Source organism: Dipodomys merriami, unplaced genomic scaffold (assembly GCF_024711535.1).
Source record: "Dipodomys merriami isolate MVZ:Mamm:240054 unplaced genomic scaffold, mDipMer1.0.p SCAF_1, whole genome shotgun sequence".
NCBI classification, from domain to species: Eukaryota; Metazoa; Chordata; class Mammalia; order Rodentia; family Heteromyidae; genus Dipodomys; species Dipodomys merriami.
In genome coordinates this window covers 62,076,355-62,093,007 of record NW_027202270.1, presented here as the reverse complement: position 1 = coordinate 62,093,007, position 16,653 = coordinate 62,076,355, and the positions used below count along the sequence as shown (strand labels likewise).

General features: G+C 37.8%; 1 non-coding gene across 1 annotated transcript; it reads right to left on the bottom strand.

Annotated features, from left to right (window-relative positions):
• Positions 1 to 16,084: 16,084 nt before the first annotated feature.
• On the bottom strand, positions 16,085 to 16,191 carry LOC138834732 (U6 spliceosomal RNA). Its single transcript, XR_011374246.1, has one exon. It is a non-coding gene; the product is annotated as a U6 spliceosomal RNA (small nuclear RNA).
• Between the last annotated feature and the right edge of the window lie 462 nt (positions 16,192 to 16,653).

Sequence of the window (16,653 nt, the reverse complement as noted above, 5' to 3'; positions counted from 1 at the left end):
GCCCATGGATAACAATTTAGCTTTCAACTCTCTTTCTGCTAAATGTTCTACAATTGTGCTCCCTGTTCCTTGGTTGTGTGTTCTGTTTGTGTGACATGCTAAGTTCATATTGTCATTATTATCCACTTACAGTGGTGGTCAACTTTGGCTTGTCCAACAGACTCAGGGCCACTTGATGTCTGACTGTATAAGCTGTGCTTCTTCTTGCTAAAATTTACCTGCCAGACTCACTAACTGTTATCTACATCTCCAAAGTTTAATTCACTATGGTGGTAGCTTTCCCTTCCATGGATGACCTGCCAAGTTATCACCAAATTCTCTTCTTTGTAATCTTATCATAATTGATAAACAAAGTTTATCTGAGAAAATGTGAATTAAGGCCTTTTAAAAACATACTCATTAAATGAAAAATAGAATCTCTGTATGACCCAATTATTCTACTTCTAGGCATATACTCTGAAAAATTGAAACTTGGGACTCAAAGAGATATTTGTACACCCACATTGTACATAACAGCCAAAGAGGAAAAGCAACCCAATTGACAACTGGTGGATGAATTTATAACCAAACATGGTACATAAAAACAATTGTTAGGTTTTTAAAAAGAGGTGGCCGAGTAAGAACAGCAGCACGCATGTGATATTCAGATAAGTGGTAGGCTTATTCATCATTCCGGCTGGCACCAGGCCATCTTGGTCCTCTACGCCATGGGGAAAGACCTGGGAAAGAGAGTTGGGAGAGCTGGGAAAGAGAGAGAACTGGGAAAGAGAGCGAGCTGGGAAAGAGGGAGAAAAGAGCTAAAAAAGAGAGAAAAGAGCTAGAAAAGAGAGCGTCTGGGAAAGGTGGGAAAGAGAGCTATAAAAGAGAAGGGAGCTGGGAAAGAGAAGAGAAGGAAAGAGCTGAGAAAGAGTTAGAAAAGCAGAGAGAGCCTGTCTGGGACTGGGCTAGGCCTTATCTAGGGTATGGGCAGAGAAAGGTGTGGCCACATCAAATTCAGATGTGACCTCAGCGGATGCAGATGTGACCTCTTCCAGGTGTGCCAGTTGCCTAGGTAAAGCAGGTAACTGGGCGGAGACTTTGCTGGGAGGAGAGTGGAGTCTGCTGGCCATCCAGGAGCGGACCTTACAACAATGACATATTATTACAATATAAAGGAAGAAAATTATAATATCTGCCACATCATGGAGGAATGTTGAAGACCATGTGCTAATTACATTAAACTAGCACCAAAAAAAAAAAAAAAAAAGGACAAACGCCTTAAGATTTCACTTCTGTAAAGTAGCTAGAATAGTTGAACTCAGAGAGTAGAAGAATGGGGCATTATTGTGTAATAGGTGTAGAGTTTCAGTTTCACAAACAGAAAAGAATTCTGGAAATGAGTGGTGGTAATGACTGCACTATGTACTTAGTTCCTCTGACCTTTTAAAATGGTTAGATGGTGAATTTTATGGTATGTGTGCTCAGCCACAATAAAAACATTTCTTGTCATAGTTACTTTGCCTCTCTACATCAGTACAAAGGATTAAACATTAAAAAAAAATCTGCCATCTTATCACGTCAGGAAAGCTGGCATGTATTCCATTCTAAAGGGGGAGGGGAGGATACGCATGGAGGAGAGGATTTTGCTTCAACAGGGAGTCTTCCAAAAAGTCTCAACCAGAAGAGACAGGTTTATTTGAGTAAAGTAATACCTGCTATGAGTGAAGACCTCACGGCTTTCAAAAGTATTTTGTAAAGACTTTTAAATAAACAAGGAATATAATATTTACTTTGCCTGAAATTTTTGACCACTCTATTACTCACTTTCATCAGCCACCCCTGGCACTGTTGTCTAATCCTCCAGTGTATTCTTTGTTCCATAATACAGGATACATAGGAAATACAGGAAGGAAGGGAGAAAATAGGGGAATATGTGAGGGGGAAAAAAAAGAGAGTCTTTCACTGTGAAGTCTATGTTGTTTGATTTAAAGTCGTAAGTGGTATGACTTCCCTTTGCTTACCTTACTGTGTCTGGGTTCTCTTTCTTCCTCTGCAAACACTCCGTAAGGCTTTCAGCCTTATGGAAAACAGAAAGAAGAAATTGTATTCTAGCTCTTCCTCTCACATGGTTACTTCTGCCATTCCAGGAAAGCTGTACACTTCTTTGGGTCTGTAAGTGTAAAGTATCCTTAAAGACTAAAGCACATAATTCATCAATTTCTTAAAGTTTTTAAAATTGTCTTTTCCATGCCTAAATTTCATAATCTAAAAGCAACATTAATATACAAGATATTATTTTCTTACCTGGTTATAAAGATTTTCATTTAAGTTACTCTAAGAAAAACCAAGCATGGGGGCTGGGAAGGTGGCTCAGGTGGTAGAGCACTAGCCTTGAGCTGAAGAGCTGAGGGATAGTGCCCAGGCCAGAATTCAGGCCCCACGACCCCACCCAAAAAAAAAAAAAAGAAAGAAAGAAAAACCAAGCATGGTTAACTCTAAAAGTAAGATTGCAGCCAGGTGCTGGTGCCTCACAGCTGTCTTTTTAGCTACTCAGGAGGCTAAGATCTGAGGACTGCAGTTTGAAACCAGCCTAGACAGGAAAGTTTGTGAGACTCTTATCTCTAATAAACTAACACCAAAAATGCTGGAAGTAAAGCCATGGCTCAAGTGGTAGAACATTAGCATTGAGCAAAAGAACCTCAGGGATAGCATTCAAGCCTTATGCTCAAACCCCCACACTGGGGGGGAAAAAGGTAAGATTATCTATCAAAAGAGGATAAAAAGGGTTGAGGATTTAGCTTGGTAGAAAAGCACTCACTTGCAAAGTATAAGGTCCTGATTTTGACCCTCAGCTTTGAGAAAGGAAAAAAAAAAAGAGGTTAAAGTTTTTATTTTTTGAAATTCTAGAAACTCTCTAGATAATGAACTTTTTTAAATAAGGTTTTTATTGTGAAAATACTGTAAGAAGGGTTAGAGTTACATAAGCAAGATAATGAGTACATTTCTTATCAAGCATTGTTGCCTCCTCCTTTGTTTTCCCCCTACCATCCCTGCCCTCCCACCTCCACAACTACACTCCCACCCCTAAACCCCCTTCACCCCCGCCTACATTGTAAAGTTCATTTTTCAACATAACGTCTTGTACATCTCATTGTTACAATGGGTCCACCTGTATCCCCATTTAAACAATCTGGTTTTTCCCTTCCCCCCCCCAATTATGCCAACATTAAATACAGTGAAAACAGGGGTAATACCATGGGGAAGGGACATACAAAGCAACCAAAAAGAAATCACATGGTACCTTCTAAATACCTTAGAAACAATAGCAAGAAAGAATAAACCACTTTTGTCCCCATCTTGGGGTTCATTTCACTTAACATCAAATGAACTATCTTAATGTAATCATTATTTCACTTATTCAGGCTATGAGCATCAAACTCTGAGTATCAAGTATAAAAGAGTCCAGGCCTTTGCTCATGGTAGGGGTAAAGTATATAAGTATAATGCTGTATAATAATTACCATATGGCATTTATGCATAATTTCTTTTTCTGGAAGCATCAAAAAGTGACTTGACTACCAAGGTATGGGGAGTGTTCAGGAGGTCTTCTTGGAAAAGCCAGCATCCTATCTGCATATAAAAAACAACTAGAAGTGAGCCAGTGGTAAAAGATAAAGTAACACGGTTTAAATAGAAAACTCAGTAGGCACACTCTCTTTTTTTAAAAGATTTTTTAAAATACTTTTTATTGTAAAAATAGTGTACAGAGGAGTTACAGTTACATGAGTAAGGTAATGAGTACATTTCCTATCAAGCATTGTTATCACCTCCTTTGTTTTTCCCCTACCACCCTCCCCATCTTCCCAACTCCTTCCTCCCTCCCCTCCCCCAACAAGTTGTAAAGTTTGTTTTCAACATAGTGTCTTGTACACTCTCTTAGTCAGACAGGACATGGCTTATCCTGGGAATTGCTAAAGTTGATGTAAGTAGGAAGTAGTATGAAATATGACCAGGGCCTAAGGTTAAGGTATCTGAAAATTGTGTCTAAAAAGCCTTTAAATTATTAGGAAAATGGGCCTTCTTCTGAATGTGAAATGAAGCCACTGAATTAAATAAAATAAAGAGGTGTCAAAAGTATTCTTAATAGTTTATTTGTTCAGATTTTCCCTCCCTATGATTCCATCTTTCTGACTCAAGGGTTAGAAGGATTACCTGGGTTCCAGTGAAGAGACTGAATCAAATAGAGACTAATCTGACACCATCTAAGAATTAACTTCAGCGATTACTCACGCAAGAAGTTTGAAGAACAAAAGAGCAAAGGGATTATAGATCAGCTGGGAACACTTTCAGGAACAAGATTGATAGGCTTTAATCAACAATCAAAGGGAAAGATAATATGGTTTAAATAAAGGAGGAAGAGATACCTGCTGATGAAAATTATGTATCTCCAAATTATATGTGATGTGTGTTAGATTTCTTTAAAGATATAAATAACAAAAGTATTATTTATATTTTTGAGTGAATAAAAATTCTGGCACCTAACAGTCTATTATGTATTGGTTATCCAGCTGACAAATGGGGTAGATGTTGGGGAGAAAAAGGTAATGCATCACAATGGAATAGTGATAACCCATAATTGGTCCCTTTATCTCTTAAACAATGGTTTACCATCAACCTGCTTCTGAGGGAGCAGAAATAATGAACCTAGCACTCTAGAAAGCATCAACATTTAAGTTTGCATATCACTTTTCAAGTGGTATTATATTATTCAAATGATACTCTCTTCTTTGGGTAATTCACATTATAAACCTAATAATTAATTTAATGCAAAGATGTATCTTGCAAGTTGGGAACGAATTCTACAACCTGCTTCCTTGATCAGCTCTCACTAATTGTTTTCCTTGTATTTGTATTTATAGGGTATAAGTTTCTGCATTTGTGAGATTGTCACCTCTGTTCTTGCCTTTCCAATAATTTCTTTTTGATCATTTGAAAGTAGATAATCCAAACAAGACCAACCAGAGCTTTAAAGACCCTTTGTTTAAAGTTCTAAGAGGGGAAGTTCTTTAAATCAGAGTATAAACCAAGTGTAGGACCTTCCTTTGTGAGGGATTGGTGGAATGGCATAGATTATTTACTAATGAAGTTAACCAGCAGTTGAACCAAGTTGTAATGGATGATGCAGAGTAAGACACCTTAAACTGAGGATGGTTCCTCTTCATAAAAATAATATGCCTATAATTCTAGCTATTCAGGAGGCTGACATCTAGGCAGGAAAACTTTTGAGACTCTTATCTCCAATAAACCACCAAAACTAAAAGCCAGAAGTGGAACTGTGGGTTAAGTGATTGAGAATTGAGTACTATCCTTGAGCAACAAAGCTCAGGGACAGCACCCAGGCTCTGTGTTCAAGCCCCAGGATGAATATGTATGTATGTATGTATGTATATATGTATGTATGTATATATATATATATATATATATATATATATATATATATATATATGAGTGAATGGAGTGGATTTACCTACAACTTGGCTGGCTAGGAAGAAGCTGCAGGAATCTATCCCTACTCAATGTGTTTTCAGTTAGTCCTTTTATTGATTCATTTAAAATAAAGCACATATACATCGAAATATACCCCTTCTAGGTCTAGAGCACAATATTAACCTGTAGTCTATGCTAAGTAACTAAATGACTTTGGATAAGTACAAGCCCACATCACAACCACAATATGGGGAAAGATGTAGAAAGTCACAGGTAATTGGCTTTTTGCTGACTCCATTAGTTAGTGTCTCATTGCTGTGACCTAATGCCTGAAAAGACAATTTAAGGGAGGAAGGATATAGTTTAACTTATGGACTCAGAAGCATCCTGGAGCCACTGATTCTGGGTCCAGGGTAAGACAAAACCAGAGGCCATTCACCTGTGGCCAATAAGAAATAGATAGGCATAAGGTCTACCCTGGGCCATGCAGGCCCTGCAGGCCCTGCACAGACATCTCCTTACCTCTTGGCTAAGTTTCCATACAGCATCTGTGTTACCTAGGTAACTGGCACACCTAGAAGCAGTCACCTCCCCCTCCTGCTAGGTCACATCCTGGGCCACCTCTGGTCACGCCGCCCAGCCCATCTGACCATAGGAGGGTCCCAGGTCCTGAGGTCAGATCTAGATCCAGTGTGGCCACACCTATCCCCCACCTATCTCTCCCTGTCCCTGGCCTAGATAAGTCCTTGAGGGGGAGGGGTAAAGAAGGAGGGGAAGGATGTCAGGGGTCACTCCTCCACTTAGGCCCCCAAAATAGTGCCTCCAGCTGGGATGCCAAACACCTGCTCAGCAGTTCTTTGTCTACTTGGTACAAATTAATATGAACCCAGAATGCCATTATTGAAAGACAAATAAGTGCTTATTTCAGATTTATTGTCCCCAATATTATCCTAAGATTGTACTTTGTATATTTACTGTGCAAATCCTTTTGATCCAAACAGTTAACCTATTGTAAAAGATGTTTACAAACTTATTCCCATGCCCTGGGGTCTCAAAGAAGTTGTTCTAGAACTAAAGTAGGTAAGAACAGAGGCCTGGAGAGATTTGATGCTAGCCATGCCTTCCTCCCATTCCTGTGCATACACTCCCTGGAGGAGACACTTGAAGCCATTCTGATTACCTTCTCACAACAGACTCAAGCAGAGTAAAATGAAATCAATCAGGAGCTGATTAGAATTGGGAAGGAAATGTTTAGATTAGATTGCAATGTGTTGAGTATATTTTGCTGAACATGACTTATTTGTAATGTGCAGGTGGATATTTTTACAACTTCCTTACAGAACTGGTAAAAGGAAAAAGCACAAGGTAAAGCACAACCTTTAGAGTTAGCAACACTGGCCTTTAAATTCACTAGCTATCTGACCTGTGGACCTTCACTTAATCCCTGCACAATTCAAGTTTTCTCTCTACAAAACTTGAATATAAATACATGCTCAAAGGACCTAAATCTACCAATGGATGGGGACCGGCCAAGGCAGCAAGAAAGAATTTACCCAACAGGCCATAGCTAACTAACTTCATTTAAATATCACCACTATATATCTTCAACTCTACTTTCCCTTCTTCCTATCTGGGCACTGTTTTCAAAGCAGGCTTCATTGCCTTATGATTCTGACCATTAGGGGGCAGCATGACCCAGTAGGAGTCCCTTGTGACAACAGACCTGGATTCAAATCTTGGTAGTGACAGTCTGGGGGAAATTGAATTAATAAATCTTCACATATCCATTTCTGTCCAAGGAGTACAACAATAGCACTTTTTAGGCTTGCTATGACCATAGAAAAAATTTACCCATGTAAAGCCCCTCATATGGGATCAAGCAAATTCTGAATGCTATTCTTTAAATGGGGTAGGATTCCATTTGCTTGCTCAGATCTTGAACACATTTGCAACCTCTCTGAATTAAAGAAGTTTATAGGAAATTCACTATGGTTCCAGAAATTTTACAATGACTCAAAGGATATTCTAATCCAGGAAGGAAAGAAACCTACTTTGAGCAAATAAAGGCATAGGTATATTTTGAACATGGGACTTGGAATATTTTTTCAGTGATATTTCATGCTACGATGACACTTTCACTCTCTTCTCACGTATCTACTGGCAAAGTGGACATATTACAGTTTAATAAACCTTTTAATGAAAGTACCCCTAGATTCCATTTCCATTTTCCAGTGAAATTCTATCTCCTCAAATAATTTTTAAGCATATGGAATTTATTTTCCCTCACACCTGGCTCTATTTAATTTGTTGTGAGGGGTTCCTATGTTATATGACCTATTCCCATGATGTTTAAGGGTTAAATATGTTTCCTGAGTTCCTGAAATCCAAATAAGCTGAATAAAATAATCAATCCTTGGATTCACAAATGTAATATCCTGAGTCTACTCACACACATACACACACACACACACACACACACACACACACACACACACACACACACACCATGCTCCTGTTTTCTATTAACTTGCAGCTTATGTGTAAGAGAAAAGAGAGAAGTAACAGAATAGGGAAATAATGAACTATTTAAAGAGAATTACTTGGATTTCTCATATTGTGGTCCTTTCTTAAAGTCCTCACCCATCCTAATAATGTTACAGACACCTTATAAGTTACTTATTTCATTTACCTGGTTTTCTTTAAACAAGCTAAATACTGTAAATATTTAAAATATATCAATTTTAAAAAGAGAAATGACATTCACAACAGCATAATACACAATTTCAATATAATTATGTATATTGAAAGTTCTTAGGGATATCTTAAAAATAAAGGCTTAGGTAAAAAATTTTAAAGAACATTGTTTATTAATGTCATAGATTAAAACTAGTATTTCAGAATTTTTACATTAACAATGAATTCTCTAGAAAAGGCGTCTGAGAAAAAAAATAAGGTACAAACTGAATTTTCTTGTAAATTGTTTACTCATTTTTCTAAAATTTTTATTATTTGGATTATCAAGTTCATCTCACAAGGAAAGTTTTACATTTGTAACCTATAATTTCAACTATTAGTTTCTGATACTGGAACGTGAACATTGTGTCTCATGTTCAGGTTTGCAGGCACTAAGATCATGTGAGGTGCTGTAGCCCCATGAACCACAGGCAAGCTCTAAATTAGTCAGGTTATCTCACTAGAACCAATATTCCTATCTATATGACAGAGTTAATGTTTGACACCTTCTTTTGGGGAGGAATGGGGAGTCAGTCGTGGGCTTTGAACTCAGGGCCTGGACATGGTCCCTGAGCTCTTTTGCTCAAGGCTAGTGTTCTACCACTTTGAGCCACAGCTCCATTTCCTGTTTTTGAGTGGTTAATAGGAAATGAGAGTCCCCTGGGGACTCTTTTCTACCCAGGCTGGCTTTAAAAGGCAATCCTCAGATCTCAGCCTCTGAGTAGGTAGGATTACTCAAGTCACTGGCACCTGGCAATGTTTCACACATTTTAAACCCAGTGCCTAAACAATACAATGAAGAGATTTAAAACATGATCTTTATGATACGGGGCTATGTGGTCTTGAACAAATCACCTCATCTCTGAATTTCTGTGTCCCTGCTCTGTCCTTTAGGTGAAGACTAAATTTGATGGACGTACAAGCCCTTGTTGTGGCCCCAAACATTCTGTGGGAGGAGCTGAGTGTGGGCCAGGTGCCATGGTTTTCTTCACTGATGTACCTCAAGGACCTAGAACATATGGAGTTCTTAATTAATTAATTAACACTAACCCACACCATTTGGAGTCATCTTGACACATCTCACATCCTTTTACTCAAGATGTTTTTATTGTTGTTGCTGTTTTGTTTTGTGGCAGCACTGGGGTTTAAACTCAGGGCTTAGCTAGGCAGGTGCTCAACCACTTAAACCCTGTCTCCCAGCCATTTTTTGCTTTTTTTTGTGTAGGAAATCCCATTTTTTGCTTGAACTGACTTGGATAATAATTCTCCTATGTAGGCTCCTGAGTAACTAGTCTTGAGCCATCATGCCTAGCTTTTTGTTGTTGCTTTTGAAAAGGGTTATCTCACTACCTTTTTTGTATGGGTTGGCCTTAACATACAGTCCTCTAGGTATATGCCTCCTGACTAGCTGAGATTAAACATATGACCCATTTTTTTGCTTGGCTCTTCCTTAAGAATTTTACAGGTTTTGGAGCCTTATTTTTCTATTACAGCTGATTCAGATTTCCAAAATCTACTGTTTTCATTTGTTTTATTTTGTTGATTTATTGATTTCCAAAGTTACTTTTCTTTGATTAGCTCAGACAGACAATAAGGTATCACTCTGATGAAGAAGCTACTCATATTTGACTCCCAGAGAGGATTTATTTGCATTGATGAGTAGGTCTAAATCACATCACTACATACAAGGCAACTTAGGCTTGAAAATTACGTTCTGGGACATAGAATTTTCCCCAGGTAGAATAAAAGCACAGGAGATAATCATGAGAACTCCTATTGCAACTATTCTAGGTACATATGCTGCATTGTTCTCATGGAAAAAATGTTAGCAGAACATTTTTCAGCCTAGTGACCTTTAAGTATTTATTAAATTTTATTCATTTAGCATGGGTAGAGATAAAAGTAAGAGAACATAAATATTTTCCAATTCTCCCTTAAGTTGATCTCATAAAAAAAAACACACCATTTTATTAAGCAGAGTGCATCAAAACTTATCTGATGAGGATAGCAATCTGTTTCGTGTGGATTCTGAACAACCTGTGTCAGACATCACAGGTCTCATTTCTGAAGCACTCAGCAGTTTGTTTAGGAAAATGTCATTCAGAGAACCAAAAGAGCATCTGTCTGGATCCAAAATTAGTCTTTTACTCTATGTGTATTGCCACCAGGAAGACATTGTGGAAGAATATGACAGGGTGTTTTGCAGAGTATTCGTTTGTAATTTACAAAACTGTTACAGTTTAAAATGAGACTATGAGCAGATCGAAAACAAGTATTGTAGTAAATGTTCTTTGGAGAAAATGGATCATTTACTCTCAAAGAAATGTTTCATTTAATGTTATTTTTTCCTGCTTCCAGGAAAATTAAGAATATGGGCAGTGTGTTGACTCCAAATGATGAATGGAACCGATTGAATTGAAAGAGATCAACAAAAAAAAAACCTATAAGATGAGGTTGTTTAGGGTCAGAGACTTGAAGTGCTGTGTCAGCAATTTTCACAAGCTCATAGGAACAAGCTTAGTTCTAAGCATTTCTTTTTCCCCTTCAAGAGATCCAGAGACTCCAAATATCATTGGGAACATAAGGCCCAAAAAGATATGAAACCTTTTAGAGAGGCAAGATCTTGAGCATTCTGCAACATGTCCCCTACTTCCCAAGATAGTCTTCATTCATAGTAATAACAATGCTTGCCCATCATGTTTGTGAGTGAATGATTCAACAAATCACATCCAAGGCTTTACCCTTGCTGTCCATAGTATAGTTAAAATCATGGAGTAGAGTCAACAATGCCTGAGTTACCATCTTGACTTTATATTTCTCAGCTCTGTACCCTTGGGCATTATAGACTTCTTTGTGCTTCAGTTTCCACGTAGATCTACTGGGAATGACAATAGCCTGTATGAAGAAGTAGAGAAGACACTTGAATCCCATGAAGAAAACAAACAGAACTACAATCAGGCCAAGTAGCATTCAAATGATAAAATATTAAAACAGAAGTCTAAAGCAAATGTCCATACTTTCCAAAGTTGTGGAGGTAAAGGCATATTCATACCTTGGCTCTGAAAGATGGGAAATCACCCCAAGATAGAGTTGCAAAATTCCTGTCCAAGATAATAAAGAGATGATGCTGGCAGGAGAAAACAGGGATATTTCTAAGCCTATACATTGACTTAACCATGATTCTCATCTTCTGAGCTATCTTCAGTTTATTATCTCCAAATTATTTTCCCAAGTAAGCTTAATCCACTCAACTTCATTAGTCAGCCAGTTCACATCACCAAAATATATACAAACACTAGCAAAATAATCAACAGCAGCGAAGTATATGTTTTCCCTGAAAGTATCATACAACTAACATTGCAAAAGGCTTGTTTTCAAAATTCCTCCCCTCCCATTGTCCTAGATCCCTGTGGTAGTCAAATGAAGCTCCCTTAACAACAGTGTTTTAATCACATCTCCCCTCCCTAAGAATGCAAGAATGCACTCCCAAACGGAGACAATTCATAAAGACCGTAGAAATATAAAATAAATAGTACAGACCTTTAAAGTTTATCTGAGAATGTCTTGTTCCCTGTAGGGAGAAATGCAATGACATAAACATTTTGGTTAGATGTACATAAAACAGCATGTAAATTGCTCCAGTATTTATTACTGTTATAATAGGTGAGATTCTTATGCTGCATAATGCAATTGAGAACAACATCTATTCAGTTGCATGGGATGAGGCCTGGCCTATTATAATTAATTTGTCCACTCTCTAGCCATTAATTGACTGCTATTTTTGGTCTGTAAAAAGTAAAGCAGAGATACTGTTGAGGTTTTCCCTCATTCTCCAAGAGATGATGAAGACTAGCTACTGCTCCAATAGAAGAGTTAGCCACTGACTTGGATAGCTTTCTGCAATTGGACATATAAGGAAATAGCACTAGATTATTTCTTTTTACCCAGGTTTTGATTTTAAAAATAAAAAACCCTCTGGATTTCTAGAAATGAACTTAAAAACCCATAGCCATCTAATCTTCAATAAGGGAGCTAAAAAAAAAAATAGAATGGAAGAAAGACAGCCTCTTCAGTAAATGGTGTTGGCAAAATTGGTTAACTACTTGTAGAAAACTAAAGCTAGATCCTTATATATCACCCTGCACCAGAATCAACTCCAAATGTATCAAAGACCTTGGAGTCAAAGCAGACACTCTGAAAACATTACAGGATAGAATAGGAGAAACCCTAGGTCTCCCTGGCACAGGCCGAAATTTTCTTAATAGACACCCAGAAACACAACAAATCAAAGAAAGGTTGGACAAATGGGATTACATGAAGCGCCAGAACTTCTGCATGGCAAAGGACATAGCTAGCTAGATCAATAGAAAGCCCACGGATTGGGAAAAGATCTTCACTAGCCATACAACAGAAAAGGGTCTCATATCTAAAATATACCTGGAACTCAAAAGATTAAATCCCCCAACAACAAATCCTCAAAGAAACAACTGCCCAATAAATAAGTGGGCTAAAGACTTAAAGAGAAACTTCCCTGAAGAGGAAAGAAGGATGGCCAATAGACACATGAAGAAATGCTCAACCTCTCTAGCCATAAAAGAAATGCAAATCAAAACAACATTGAGATACCACCTCACCCCAGTTAGAATGGCTATAATCAAGAACTCTAATAACAACAGATGCTGGAGGGGATGTGGACAGAAGGGAACCTTACTGCATTGTTGGTGAGAGTGTAAACTTGTTCAACCATTTTGGAAAGCAGTATGGAGGTTCCTCAAAAGACTCCACATAAAGCTCCCCTATGACCCAGCAATCCCACTTTTGGGCATTTACCCAAATGATCACAAACAAGACCACACTAAAGCTACCAGCATGACTATTGTTTATTGCAGCATTATTTACCATAGCTAAGATATGGAACCAATTCAGATGCCCCTCAGTAGATGAATGGGTCAAGAAAATGTGGTATATATACACAGTGGAATTCTATGCCTCCATCAGAAAAAATGGCATTGCCTCATTTGTTAGGAAACGGGAAGACTTGGAAAAAATTATATTAAGTGAAGTAAGGCAGTACCAAAGAAACATAGGTCCCATGGTTTCCCTTATTTGCAATAACTAGTATATGTCTGAGTCAAGCAGAAAAGGTCAGATAACTTAATGTTAGGGGAATGAACCCCAAGATAAGTATTCAAAAGTTTTTTCCTTTTATGCAATTGTTTCTAACATATTTATAAGATGGTTTCTTTGTTGCTTTGTATGTCCTTCCCTCACAGTACAACCCATGCTTTCATTGTATTTGATGTTGGTATAATTTGTGGAGGGGAAGAGAAAAACCAAATCGTTTAACTGGGGATACAGGTGGACCCATTGCAACAATAAGATGTACAAGTCGTTATGTCGAAAACAAACTTTACAACTTTGATGGGGGGTGTGTGGGGAGGATCAGGTGGGGGGGGCAGGGGAAGGATGGAAAAGGATGGGAAGGGGAAACAAAGGAGGAGGCTACAATGCTTGACAAGAAATGTAGTCATTAACTTGCCCATGTAATTGTAACCCCTCTGTACAGTATTTTCACAATAAAAAAATAAGCAATGTTTAAAAAAAACCTGGATTTCTATGCAAGAGATTCATGATCATATGATTTGCTCTTGAAGCTTTTCATTTACTTAGTGATACACCAGCCTTCAGCATGATGCTCTACCACCTCACCCATCTGTCATTACCAACACAATGTTTACTTCCTAAGTTACTTTTTAGATAATTGAATATGTCAGATTTGACCATCAAAACTTTTGTAATGAGTCTATGTATAAAATAAATTCATAATGCTAGACCTTCATACATTTTCTTTTTTATTTCTTTCTCACTTAAGTGTACTAAAGCTAAGGGTTTAAAAAAATACGACTTAAATTGGCTCATGTTTTTGGCCAAAGGTAAGTCTTTGGCTTTCACAAACATAGGACACTGTGAAGGCCTTGTGACCTGTCTCTAAATAAGCATTTACAGAGTCTTGTCCTAAACAGCTCTGAACAGTCCAGTGCTAAAGCCAGTTAGTGTGTTCCCAATACCAAAAGTTTTGTGGGATTCTGATTTGTTCTTATGTAGCACTAACTAGCTGTATTGAGTTATAGTCTCCTCACCAGTGTCTGACTTAAGATCACTAGGGCAATCAGAAAGATCATTTTAACTGAGATACTGGCTTTTCCCGATATACAATGATGTGATCCTTTATCTTCAGTCTGACTCCTAGCCAAATGTGTCTGCACATCTCTACAAAATCCCAACATAGAAGACTTAATTTTTTTACAGCTCTCCAAGGAAAGCAACCTGAGATGGTTTCTGCTTGAAGCATTCTTCTGCTTCTACCTTTCCTGCCTCCTTCCATCCAGCTGCCACCTGACATCAGGGCCATAATACTTTCTGATCTATTCTGCCTAGAAAGAATATATGTGAATATACTTGACCCCTGGGTACAACTTAGTAGAACTCAGTATTAAGACCCAAGGTCCTGGATATCATTGCTGGCTTTCCCTAAAGACCTACTAAATCTCATCACCCAATTGGACAAAGATTAACACTCCACAGATGTGTTCTGGGACCCCGTGTGGTACTGATATTACAGACCCCATCAATGCTTTCCATTTATCTGTCTCTCTGTCTCAGTCTGTGTCTGATCTTCCTGCCTTTCTTTCTTTCTCCCACATGTATACAAACACATGAGCACACACAAACAGTAGAAGAAAATCAACCTTACCATAAACTTTTAGAAGAAAATAAATAGAACTAGATGGCTTCAAAGAAACTTATTCTATTGGGGGAATGACGAATATTTTATCTTCTATATTTAATAGGAAAGGTATTTGCTGTAGGAAAGCTAGTATAGGAGATTAAGAGCCATTGTTATTGGAAAATCTAGATTTTATTTTTTTAATAAGCAAGAAGAATTAGGGTTAAGGGACATGTATATACGAAGGCAACAGTGGGGAATCCTTATGTCCTGTAGGATATCTAGTTAGAAAGAGAAACAAAGAAATAGAGAACAAAAATATATACAACATATCATGAACCACTGTAACAATTTTTTATAAAGATAGAAAAATAGCATTTTGGATGTCATATTGGATGTCAATAACAAAAAGGAAAAGATTATTCTGAAATGTCCAGGGTGACTGAAGTAATAGGATTAGCAGAAATAACATGCCAAATTAGAATTTGAGTTGAAAAGCCCTATTTTAGGTAGTTATGTATTTTTTGTTTCATTTTTTTATTGTGAAAATACTGTACAGAGGGGTTACAATTACATGGGCAAGATAATGAGTACATTTCTTATCAAGCATTGTAGCCTCCTCCTTTATTTCCCCTTCCCATCCTTTCTCATCCTCCCCACCTCCTCCAACCGATCCTCCTCCCCACCCCCTCCACCCGATCCTCCTCCCCACCCCCCACCAAAGTTGTAAAGTTCCTTTTCAACATAACGACTTGTACATCTCATTGTTGCAATGGATCCACCTGTATCCCTAGTTAAACAATTTGCTTTTTCCCTTCCCCTCCACAAATTACACCGACATCAAATACAGTGAAAGCAGGGGTTATACCGTGGGGGAGGGACATACAAAGCAACAAAGAAATAATCTTATAAGTGTGTTAAAAACAATCGCATGAAAGAAAAAAAAATTTGAATACATATCTTAGGGTTCATTTCCCTAACATCAACTTATCTGACCTTTTCTGCTTGACTCAGACATATACTAGTTATTGTAAATAGGGGAAACCATGGGACCTATGTTTCTTTGGACCTGCCTTACTTCACTTAATATAATTTTTTCCAAGTCTTTCCATTTCCTAACAAATGGGGCGATGTCATTCTTTCTGATGGAGGCATAAAACAAATATGGAACGCTTCAAAAATTTGCATGTCATCCTTGCACACAGGCCATGCTAATCTTCTCTGTATCATTCCAGTTTTAGTATATGTGCTGCCGAAGCGAGCACCACTGTAACAATTTTTATGTTTACTATTCAATGCAATTCAGAAGCAGGAAATACATTCACAATGTTGTACAACCAAAACCACCAGATTTTTCTTTACCATGCAATGTTTAAACTCCAGATTTTAAAAAACAACCCTCCATATTATCTCTACATAGGCTTGGAAACAACCATTTAACTTTCCAATCTGTAGTTGCCTATTCTGGGTACTCCTTATAACTGGAACCATACAGTGTTTGTCCTTTAGTGACTGGTTCATGTTCTTTAGCATAAGATCTTCAAGGTTCAGCCATGTTGTCACATGTCAAAACACCATACTTTGTCTATTCATTCATTCATTCATTGAAATACTTCCATTATTTTTCCCCTTTGGAGAAAAGGTCTTGCTCTGTAGTGCAAGGCTGGCTTAGAACTATGATTCTCTTGCCTTGGCCTTCCACATGTTTGGACTAGAGGTGTGTACCA